This window comes from Gymnoscopelus braueri (assembly GCF_963280865.1).
Source record: "Gymnoscopelus braueri genome assembly, chromosome: 4".
Classification (NCBI taxonomy): domain Eukaryota; kingdom Metazoa; phylum Chordata; class Actinopteri; order Myctophiformes; family Myctophidae; genus Gymnoscopelus; species Gymnoscopelus braueri.
In genome coordinates this window covers 10814683-10826895 of record NC_137605.1, presented here as the reverse complement: position 1 = coordinate 10826895, position 12213 = coordinate 10814683, and positions in this window count along the sequence as shown.

The window sequence follows — 12213 nt, the reverse complement described above, 5'->3', positions numbered from 1 at the left end:
TAAAAGCCACTGGGGCCTTAGAAGTGTTCCTGATCAGCCATGACTCTGAGCCCATGTGCTGCACGTTTGAATATTCATATCCCTATGAGTACACACACTATGTTATTCTCTCTAACATCATAATTAGTAGGTAGTGTGTACTGTATTGTAAGCTCATCTATATTCATTTATGTCTATAACGTACATATACAGTCAAATCCATGGTGTAATTGGGTGTGGCCCGGGTGGCGCAATGGTAAGTCCCGGCTTCACGCCGCTTGTAGATCTGCTATTTTTTATACTTTTGTGACGCTGTAGTATGATCAAGTAGGGCATTAATTTACGAAACAACTCACTTAAAATATGGAGATAAGAGGTTTCTGCCTGACAAGCAACGATAAGTAATAATACATAGTATTGTATAGTATAGTAAGTGCAAATGCTCTTACAGTACAGTGTAAAGCTGCTTTGCTGCAGACCTCCTGTTTTCATGGGGTCTTTTAAGCAGCAGAAAGAACCCACAGGCTCTGTGGTAATACATCATGTCATGATGCTGTGTGTGTGTGTGTGTGTGTGTGTGTGTGTGTGTGTGTGTGTGTGTGTGTGTGTGTGTGTATGTCATACATCATATGAGGCTGTGACACTGGAAGTCAAACAGCCATGCAGCCAGATTTCAGCTTTTAATGTTTCTGTCTTTATGTATGCAACACACACACACACACACACACACACACACACACACACACACACACACACACACACACACACATTGTATTACTATAATTTTGAGGACATCAACATTTTTAGGATGCCAATTTCATTAATGTAATTTTTTGTTTGTTTGTTTATATATATGTTTTTGGCCATTTTTAACATAAAAAATAGCTGGTCAACAAGCTCACAATGCATCACACTGCATTGTGAGCTTGTAGATTTGCTTTTTTTAAACACAATTAAAAAAATAGTTTTAAACATAAAACAGCTATTTATCTTGTGAGGACCAGGAACATTGATCTTCACAATGTTTTGTTTCTCAAATTATACTATTTGCGGGGGAAATTTGGCCCACACAAGTACAGCAATACGCGCACGCACGCACGCACACACACACACACACACACACACACACACACACACACACACACACACACACACACACACACACACACACACACACACACACACACACACACACACACACACACACACACACACACACACACACACACACACACACACACACACACACACACACACACAGCAAAAGGCCTGATATTCATGCATATTCCCTAGACCCTTCTAGTCAGTGTGCGTGTGCGCGCACGTGTGTGTGTATGTGTGTGTGAGTGCGTGCGTCATGGGAGAGCGTGGCAGTGAAAGGCTGGGATAAAGCCAGCCATGGGTGACAGAGTGCAAGACCACAGAGACTGACTGTTTGGATAAATACAGCTGACACTGTGACTCTGTGGAAAGTAACTAAGTAAGTACATTTACTCAAGTACTGTACTTAAGTACAATTTTAATGTACATTCACTTCACTTGAATATTTCCATTTTGATATGCTTCGATACTCGTTGTCATCAGCATATTGCCAACGTGGGCTGGCCTCTCTCAGGGGTTCCTGGACGTAGAGCTGGCTGTGTGCTCCATCAAATCCTCTCTGTCCGGTGGAAACCTCATATGTCCAAAACTGTTACTTTTCAGGATAAAAAAATCTGATCTGCTACTTTTGGTGCTTTTGTGTGACGCTGTACTATCATGTAGTCGGGCATTCATTTACGAAAAAACACAAAAAGTTAAAATATGGAGATAAAGAGGTTTCTGCCCAACAGCAACGAAATGAAATGACAGTCCCCATCAGGGACCCAATGCTTCAGTCACAGAACACCTCCCCCCCCCCCCCCCCCGCTTGGCCCCTGGCCACGTCCAAGCCGTCCAGCACTTCCCCTGCTAGACGGCCTGGACGAGAAGCAGCGGTCCACCTGTCACACTGCAGCAGCTCTGCATGCAGCCTGGGGCTCCGAAACTATATCACACATGTCACATGACTTTATTTATGGCTCTAATACCAAGATGAGCTTCCTGTCTGTCTCCGGGGGGTTTATGAGGTTACATCGTCTGGAAATGCTCTAGAGAATGACATTCCCACAGACAACCACCCAGGAGAAGGTTATATAGAAGAAGGTACGCATGACACGGACCGCTGGACTGTGTGAGCACCGTTCAACTTGGACTTGGCCTGACAGGGTGACACACACACAGTCACTCTCTCTCTCACACTCACTCACTCACTCACTCACTCACTCACTCACTCACTCACACACACACACACACACACACACACACACACACACACACACACACACACACACACACACACACACACACACACACACACACACACACACACACACACACACACACACACACACACACACACACACACACACACACACACACACACACACACACACACACACACACACACACACACACACACACACACACACACACACACACACACACCCTAGCCTGGGATCCGTTTTCTGATCCGGTCTAGAGCAGATATAACTCACGGCGGAACCCAAGATCGCTGTGCACCTCCAAAATGATTCCCCTTGTTTACAGTTTTGTTTAGTTTGGTGTAATCATTTCGTTTGGTATAATAATAGTTTGGTATATCTTTTATAACTCATAGTGCAACTGGCGAGACTAAACTAATTGATTCCTTTTATCTAAACCGGATCACACAGCTCAGTTTTAAAATGAAAACCAGGCTAGGTAGATGGCTAACCTCTTGCAGAGCCACTCCGTACAAAAACTACTATTTTAAAACTCAAAGATCAGATTTGTGATTTTTGATGTCACTCGTTATAACAATATGACACCGTGTGGAAAAGGAAAAAGTTGGGGTTAAGAAAACCCCAAGAAGGAAAAGAAAATCCAATAATTTTCACAGCAAAAAAATTAATAAATAATGCTGGAACAGATGCCCATCTAGCGAGACGGCCATTGTTGTGAGGTACAAAAGTGGATCGGTCACCGTGCTGCAAGCGTGGAGAACAGACGACGGATCAAGGCAGCCTCCTGTATGGATGGGATTTCATCTGAACGCTACTTAGATAGTAGTGGCCATGACATTAGCCTGGGAAAGCATCTCTCAGCAGCCATGCCAGGCTGACACGATGTGTACTGCTGTGAGTGGTCGACAAAGTATTCAAAGGTACATGTTTTAAAAATAATTGTTCAAAAGTGCAAATTACAAATGACTTTGGACATCATGTCCAGAGGGCTCACACACACAGTGTGTATTGGTCCCTGCAACGTTCAAACCGATTCACAAACAGCCTACAGTACCAGGTGACCGAGTCATACATTACAGGGTTGTCAGACACAGTCAGGATGATCAAATGAACGGCACTCCTCTCCAAAAGTTTAACTATTGTCTGCCTGAAGCGCCCAGGGTGCTCCGCCCAAAAAACCTTTACCATTGAAATACATGGCAGACTGGCACTAAATGTTTTCTGTGGACACAGCCTCTGAAACCTTATGCAGCTGGGCTCCTCTGACAGACCCTGAGTACTAACCTTATGCAGCTGGACTCCTCTGACAGGCCCTGAGTAAAAACCTTATGCAGCTGGACTCCTCTGACAGGCCCTGAGTAAAAACCTTATGCAGCTGGGCTCCTCTGACAGGCCCTGAGTAAAGACCTTATGCAGCTGGACTCCTCTGACAGGCCCTGAGTAAAAACCTTATGCAACTGGACTCCTCTGACAGGCCCTGAGTAAAGACCTTATGCAACTGGACTCCTCTGACAGGTCCTGAGTAAAAACCTTATGCAGCTGGACTCCTCTGACAGGCCCTGAGTAAAGACCTTATGCAGCTGGACTCCTCTGACAGGTCCTGAGTAAAAACCTTATGCAGCTGGACTCCTCTGACAGGCCCTGAGTAAAAACCTTATGCAGCTGGACTCCTCTGACAGGTCCTGAGTAAAAACCTTATGCAGCTGGGCTCCTCTGACAGGCCCTGAGAAAAAACCTTATGCAGCTTGACTATCTGACAGGCCCTGAGTAAAAACCTTATGCAGCTGGGCTCCTCTGACAAACCTTATGCAGCTGGGCTCCTCTGACAGGCCCTGAGTAAAAAACCTTATGCAGCTGGGCTCCTCTGACAGGCCCTGAGTAAAAACCTTATGCAGCTGGGCTCCTCTGACAGTACCTGAGTAAAAGCCTTATGCAGCTGGGCTCCTCTGACAGGCCCTGAGTAAAAACCTTATGCAGCTGGGCTCCTCTGACAGGCCCTGAGTAAAAACCTTATGCAGCTGGGCTCCTCTGACAGGCCCTGAGTAAAAACCTTATGCAGCTGGGCTCCTCTGACAGGCCCTGAGTAAAAACCTTATGCAGCTGGGCTCCTCTGACAGGCCCTGAGTAAAAAACCTTATGCAGCTGGACTCAGGCCCTGAGTAAAAACCTTATGCAGCTGGACTCAGGCCCTGAGTAAATATCAAGTTGTTTTGTAACCAAAATGTGTTTTATTCAGCAGGACGGGGGTCAACAGGTCAACAGTGTTCATGCTGAGCATCACACATCATAAAGACAGATAAAAACAAACAAGGCAGCGAGTACTGATGTGATAAATATTAATGCTGGAGATGGAATACATCAGTATGGAAGCAGATTAGTGGAGGCCCTGCATAATACAGCAGCGTTGCTGTTTCGGGTTGAAACCTTGTACTGTATGTCCGAAACCGTGAACTTTCAGAAAATGGAAAAAAAGAATAACTTGTGTTCCGGATTCAATGTAGTTATTATTTAGTTACAAGCCCTTACTACTTTTTACTTACTTTTTATTACAACTTCAATATGTATAAATACACAGGCACACTTAACCACTTTCACATTTGTTTCAAAATGGCAAAAGAAATCCAAAACATAGCAGATCTACTGTACAAGCTCACTGATCTACAAGCTTGTAGATCCATTTTTTGTAGGCTATTTTTGCTACTTTTGTGTGACACTGTAGTATGACGAAGTAGGGCACTAATTTACAAAAAAAGAACAAAAAAATTACTTGAAATATGGAGATACAAGGTTTCTGCCCGACGGCAACAGTATGCAAAATAAGGGCAAATGGAAGTGTAAGGGTCTGTTAGCAGACAGATAGTCTCACACACAGTGTGACTGTACAGCAAACCAGGTGAATGTGGGCTTTCAAACACGGTGACTCATAAGAACTTTGGTCATCCACTTGTATAGACGAATCTGAATAAAATGCAAAAGCAAACAAGTCTCCATTACTGTGGTGACCCACAGCACTTGGTTGACCTCTCACTAGACACACTGCTCTTCAATGCTGCAAACAGCCATGACAGTTTGACACATTCTTTACCTTTTCATTTATATAACTTCAACAGAATGACCATGTCTGAAGCTCAGGTCACACCTGTGCTGTTGAAAACAGTGCAGTGGTGGCTAACTTCCATTTGGAAATGAATTCAATGAGGGGAGAAAAACAAAACAAAACAAAACAAAACAAAACAACAAAAAACTACCACACAAGAAATGTTGCCTTTTTTAACCTCAACAATAGTGAGAAATTGTTCAGTACTATAGTCGTGATTTATTAGCTTATTATTTGGTCCTGTGATGTCTCTGGTTAAACGTAACTATTTTCGTTTCATTTAAAGGAGAGGAATGTATTCACTCTCACAAAAGCATGTCCTCTTCTTGTTGCACACGGCCCTTCAGTGCATGCCTGTTAATCAGGGCATTGAACAATGGAAATGAATCACACACTTGACCATTACTTAGGAGCAGGGCAGGGCTACACTGAAGTATAGTATACATTTAAGAAGAGCGTTGTAAATGAGATCTAATTTGCTGAACAACCTAAAGTAATGGAACCACACGTCGATGTGAATGTCAATGGTTTGGAAAACACTGTGCCTCAGCACAAGTGAGATGTCGGCCTCCGGATATACTGCAGACCACCAGCTACTGTTCTGAGAAGAAAGTTTACAATGAAAGGCATTAAGAGTTCGGGTTTCATTTAAAGTGAGTGCCCTTGTGTCTTTCCATCCGTGTCAGTCAGGTTGGCACAACACCAGCCACCTCTGCTTGTGATGACGAGGCTGCAGCTCACTTTGGTGTTTGGAGCGAGAAGAAGGACCTCAGCTCAGCCAGGTCTGGGAGGTCTGGAGATTTGCATCAAGTTCATGAGGGAAGAGGTATTTTACTCTGAAAATAACAAGACCCTAGAGTCTCAGTGAGATTTCATCTCAGAATGGATCATAGAAATGTTATACTAAGAGGGGCACGGTGGCGCCGTCGGTAGCGCTGTCGCCTCACAGCTAGAAGGTCCTGGGTTCTATTCCCGCCGGGGACGCTGTGGGCGCTGGGGGCGTGTTCTCTCCTCCGCGTCATCAGTGCGCATACCCTGTGTGGAGTTTCCATGTTCTCCCTGTGTCCCCTAGGGTAGGTACCCTCACAAAAAACATGCAGTAATCCTGGTCCTGGACTGCCTCCCCCTGGTCAGCCGGGGTGCCTGATGGAGGGGAAATGAACTGGTTGGAATAACGTGTTCCTTCCACTACGCGCTACGTCCTACCGGGGAAACTCCCCCTGTCAGGTGATAAGAAGCGGCCTGCTCACTCCTCATGCATTGAAGGAAGCATGAGCTCAGTTCGGGGCCCTCCCCAGGCTGGCAGAGGGAGAGTAACGCCCAGGATTAAAGCTTCGGCATTGGCACTGGGTGAAAAAATGGGTTTACTAAATCGTGGGATAAACATTTTGATTAAAAATGTTATACTAAATGTAAAATCCTGAAATATTTGTTCTAAAGTTTCCATTAGCAACCATAAAACCGATACTGCGAGGACACTATAACCATGTGCTATTTTTCTTCTGCATAGTGCACGCTACTGTTGTTCTGCATAGTGCAGGATAGTTTTATATGTGTATACTATGCTCTACTGTTGTTCATTATTGATGGTTTTGTTATTTCTCCCCTTTGGGTTTGGGTTTGGTTATTTTGGGTATCCCGCAGTACTTTTCTCACTCTGTATCTGTACTGTAACTCTGTAAATCTAACTGCTGTGCTGCATCTTGGTGACTGATTTTCCCCGGCGGGATCAAGTCTATACCTATCAATCAGCACTGAAGTTATCCCCACTGATGTCACTGGGGTAAAAATCCATGAAAGAGAAAACATACAACCCTGGTTTAGCTGCTGACATTGTCCTATTTTTTTGCTGTTTTGACAAAAAAAAAAAAAAAAATGTTTTTGCTGTAAATATGCATCCAATATACATGTAATACCAGCCATAGACCGTCTGGACATGGGAGTTGTAGGAACACAGAGAAAGGCCTAAACAGACATCTCAATGTGAATAATTTAATTTCATTATTGTTGCTATTATAGATAACTGACAACAACTAACTTTAATGCACATCAACATCATGATAGTTTCCCTTAGAAAATAATCACAAATACTCAGCAACTACCAACATCCTAACTCAGACTCTGATTACATACATTATTGTGCACTTTGTGGTGAAACTTTACCATTATGAATGCACCCATGAGCGTCATACCGATGCAGTCAGGCCGGGGTTAATGGGGGTCACACAGTTTTTAGTGTCCGTCTAAAACGGATGCATCATTGTGGGGTGAAAAAAAACCTCATCGAGATGATAAAAGCTTTTTAGCATTTGACAGCGTGTGCATAAACGTCACCTCTGTCACGACCTCTCAACCTCAGAGAGGCTTTTTAACGTTTCAACGATAAAACATGACCAACTAACAGTGTATAATAAAGCTAGAACGTTTTCCCTCAGCTACAATTTATATTCACAATGTTGTCAGAGGTTGCGTATTTAAACTGTACATCGTCGCTGTCGGGTAGAAACCTTGTATCTCCATATTTCACATAATACATATTAGCACACTTATTTGTTTTAGCTCTTGCTCATTTGATTTACAGTATATCATGTAAACATTGGATCTGTTGGAACACAGGTAATTTTTTTTGTACCCCATTTCCTGCAAAGTAACGATTTTGGACACAAGGTTTCTACACGACAGCGACTAGCATAACCTTAAGCACCCCCCAACACACACACACACACGCACGTATGCACGCACACACGTGCGCTTCATTGCCTAGTGAACCGTGCCATGAAACCTAATTGTCAGGTTCTGGATTTAATTCCATAATGCTACACAGCTTCTGGGTTTCACATGAGGTTCTCACAACCTCATTTATTCCCTGGTCAGGAGGTGCTACTAACCCTGAGTTCTGCAAGAAACAGCCATTCTACCAGCTGGTTGGTTTCAGGTTATGAAAGGTTCTGGGTTACTCCACATCTGACATCTGCTCGGTTGGGTCCAGACTACAATATGATGTCATTCAGAGGTTCCGATGGGTCCAGACTACAATATGATGTCTTTCAGAGGTTCGGGTGGGTCCAGACTACAATATGTCGTCATTCAGAGGTTCGGGTGGGTCCAGACTACAAAATGACATCATTCAGAGGTCCGGTTGGGTCCAGACTACAAAATGACATCATTCAGAGGTCCGGTTGGGTCCAGACTACAAAATGACATCATTCAGAGGTTCGGATGGGAGGAACCAGAACTAACATCGGGTGTTTGGTGCCCCCGAGATGTTGTGACTATACCGAACCTAGTTCGGCTATTGTGATTGGTCAGACGTCCTGCATTGTTTCTGCATATACAGCCCAGCTTCGAGTTCATTCTGACAGCAGTGAAGCCAGTGAAAAGCAGCGGCAGTTTGGAAGAGACACGAGCCAACTTTATCCGGTTTGAGGAGCCCAGCCGAACCGAACCGACTTCGGTTGTTCAGATGTAGTTTGCAGCTACCTTTAGTGGTAAAGAGCCAACATCGTCTCCGTCAGGTGGAAACATCATATGTTCAAAACTGTTGCTTTTCAGGATTCAAATAAAATCGCGGCGCGAAACGTGTCGCTTCACGCCATGTTTCGAGTTTGTGGATCTGCTACTTTTGATGCTTTTGTGTGATGCTGTAGTATGGTCAAGTAGGCCATTAATTTACGAAAAAACACAAAAAGCTAGAGTTTCTGCCTGACAGCAACGATATACTACAACCATAGTTAAAAATAATAGACAGGGCACTGGAAATCCCCGCCCGTTCACTTGTATGGAGTTGCTCACCCAGCACATACTTTTTCACCCCTTCTTTCGGGTTGGGAAATGTGACGGGCGGGGCCTATTTGAGGCCTATGTGACGCGTTCTGCGTCACTCTGCGCGTCGTCTCGCATGCGCAGTAGGTTCACCTCCGTGTGCAAGCTCGTGAGTCGAGCCCATTGGTCGAAACCGTTTTCGCTCGTTCATGTGTCTGGCCCCAGCCGTAATAAGCTGCAGTACCTATAATCGGCCACCATGTCCAAATGTGCGCCACTGCTCCCTCTCGGTTCTGGGGGCTTGACTACAACATACTGCAGTGTGAGGCCTGTGAGTCAGCACTACACTGACTTCACCTGACACATTATACAGTGTGTCTGCATCTGGATGGAGAGCAGCACCGCCCCCTCTGGAGGGAGGGGATAACAGGGTGAGGGTGGGATCAGGGGTCTCTGTGTGTAATAACATCCCTCACTGCTAGATAGAAGACCTGGTTCACACACCACACATGATTACACAGGCTGATCTTTATCTTTCCTTCTGTCTGTCTGACTCTCTCTCACACACACACACACACACACACACACTTCCTGATTACAGAGGCTGATCTTTATCTGTCTGTCTGTCTATCTGTCTGTCTCTCTCTCACACACTGTGTGATTACAGAGGCTGATCTTTATCTCTCTCTCTCTCTCTCTCTCTCTCTCTCTCACACTCACTGTCTTTGTTTCTCTCTCTCGCACACAAGGATGCACGCACGCACAAACATGCGCACAGACAGACACACGTGCACGTGCACACGCACACACACACACACACACACACACACACACACACACACACACACACACACACACACACACACACACACACACACACACACACACACACACACACACAGTGCCCAGACCATTTCCTCTAGGTTTTGTGACAGAGGTAATTCAACCAAAATGACTTCCATTCTACGGCAGTTCAATCACACTGCTAAGATAAGTGAGCCTGATTGACAAGAGCACATAGTTTGTTCTCTCCTACTGAGTCAGTCCACTTTCATTACAGCACAATGCTTTACTGCAGCCACACTGACAACCAAGACGGAAATAGCGAGACCCACCATCTCCGGTTTACTTCCCTTTTTAGGAGACAGGAAGCAGGTTGGAGTCTATTCATTTCAATGGAAGAGTGAACGTGAACACAGCTTCTGAACCATTCTTTAGCCCCATGGTCACTGAACTAAATATTGGACGACAATACAAGCCACAAAATATTCAGAACATTTTGAAACAAAGATGGCTTTTTTCAGAGAGACAAATCAGGAGAAAATCTGCTTTATTATTGACATTTCTCTGTCCCAGCAACACACTCTCGCGGGATCTAGCACCAGTCAACATTGGACGTTCGCGAGATTTGCCGTTTGACGGCGGCGCCCACTTAAGAGACCATTTGTAGGATTTGTGTACCGTGTCGCCTCTGGTGGCTCCAATTGGGGTGTATCTTCATAAATTAACAATCTTTGCTGACAACAAGCACTGCTTTCATTACACCACAACTCTTTACTGCAGCAACACTGACAACAAGCATCATAAACTCAAGCACTACTCAAAACTACTAATTGTCTTTAGTCCAGTGGTTTTAGCCTCTTAAACCCTCTATTCTTAGTAAAACAAACCTGAGTTACAGCTTGTAGATCTGCTATTTTTGACGAATGTTCCCCCCACAATAGGGATGTTGGGGTTCAAGTGGTTAAGAGCAAAAGGAGGTAGTCAACAGCAGGGCTGCGCAATATATCGCAATATCAACCTGCGCACGATGTGGTATTGTTATTTTTACTTATAGTGAGTAAGTAATATCGGAATCTGTATCTACTTCTTCCGCCACTGTTAAATGTACAGTAGAAGGCAGTGGTTCTCAATCTGTGGGCTCAGATTGATTTTATATATTACTCGATTTTCAGCCTTCAAACCTAGTCCTATGTTGCGCAATGGCCACCGAAGTATGGCCATTTGAAGTGTTAAACCCTGCTGGAACACTGCTGCCGTGGCCAAGTTTGGTGCGGCGGTGTGCCTGTGGCAGCCAGGGGCCCGGTTAACAACCTGTATTATAGTATATATATGTTTGAACTTGTAAGATGTGTATCATTGATTGATTCCCAAAAGGAACAAAGTGTGTCAGTTCATTAAGGGACACGTCTTTTAGTTTCCAAATAAAAGACAATTCAATGGTTCTCAGCCTTTCTAATTTCAAGGACCCCATTTGATACCATTTTAATCTCTGGGACCCCAATCTACACTGTAAAATGTCTTTTTTTAACTGTAACTCTCAGAGTTATAGACCCGTAAGGGGGCATTTGGTTCCTAACTATCATTTAGCTAGGGACCCCCTGGAACCCCATCAAATACACCTGGGGGTCTCCAGACCACATGTTGAGTTTTCTTACTTGTTTTTTTAAATAGGAAAACACATCAGTAAGCGTTCAGTTCATAATCACTTCAATGGACAATTAGCTGCATGATTGTGATAATGATGAAACAAGTACTCTTGAAAATGAGTGTAAAATTAATGCAGTAATGTTGCTAATTTGTTTAAAATGAAAGCAGTAATGTTGCTAATTTGTTTAAAATGAATGCAGTTAATGTTGCTAATTTGTTTAAAATTAAAGCAGTAATGTTCTTAGTTCTCCCCTCAGGTTTGCAGCAGTTCAAATCAGCGTTTAGCAGCCTGCTGAGACACCATGTTTGAGCAAAGATGAAAGCTCACCCATCTTCTCACAGAGCGTCACAGAATTAGCCACTACATTATGCTCTCAACGTCTATTCATCTCTGCCGTAGACACAACCTCATCCTTTTTACAACCTGTCAACGATGGTTTATAAAACCCTGTTATGATCTTCTTGCTAATGAATGTCTGTTAACATCGTCTTATCATTGTTCTGCCCTCTTCATTTGGACTCTGACTCTGATTTTAATGAAACTCTGCGGTGCAGAAAGTTGGAAAACCTTTCATTACTGACCACCATTCCATTCTTTATTTATTATACTATGAAAAGCTAATTGCAGAGACTTGAAACTCC